A 671-nucleotide genomic window follows, 5' to 3' on the forward strand; every position below is an offset into this window, starting at 1 on the left:
TCCTGAATAAGTGAATAAACAAATTTAATGTGAATAACATTGTCCCTGAAAAGTGAATAACATTGGAAAAATGATAACGTTTTTAAAGTGTAACCCTTTTAATAAATGAATAACTTGAAAAAGTAATAACATTTTAATAAAATGAATAACATTTTTCCTGAAAAAGTGAATAACATTGTTTTTGAAAAGTGAATTTAAAATTGAATAAATGAATAACCCTTGAATAAGTGAATTTCATTGAAAAGTAAATTAAAACATTGTCCGAAAAAAAGTGAATAACCCTTGTTTTCCCGATAATTTAATTAACTTGTCCTGAAAAGGGAATAACCCTTGTCCCCGAAAAAAAATGAAAAACATTGAAAAAAGTGAATAACATTTAATAAGTGAATAAAATTGAATAAGTGAATAACATTGAAAAAAGTGAATGAAAACAAATTTTCCTAAAAAAGTGAATTTTTATTGAATAATGAATAACATTGATAATGAATAAACATTGTCCGGATAATTTTTAACATTGAAAAAGTGGGAATTAACATTTTCCTGAATTTAAATGAATACATTGAAAAAAAGTGAATAACATTTCCTGAATAATGAAAAAACATTGAAAGTGATAAATTGTCCTGAAAAAGTGAATAACATTGAATAAGTAAAAACATTTTCCTGATAAGGGG

Source organism: Penaeus monodon, chromosome 25 (genome assembly GCF_015228065.2).
Source record: "Penaeus monodon isolate SGIC_2016 chromosome 25, NSTDA_Pmon_1, whole genome shotgun sequence".
NCBI classification, from domain to species: Eukaryota; Metazoa; Arthropoda; class Malacostraca; order Decapoda; family Penaeidae; genus Penaeus; species Penaeus monodon.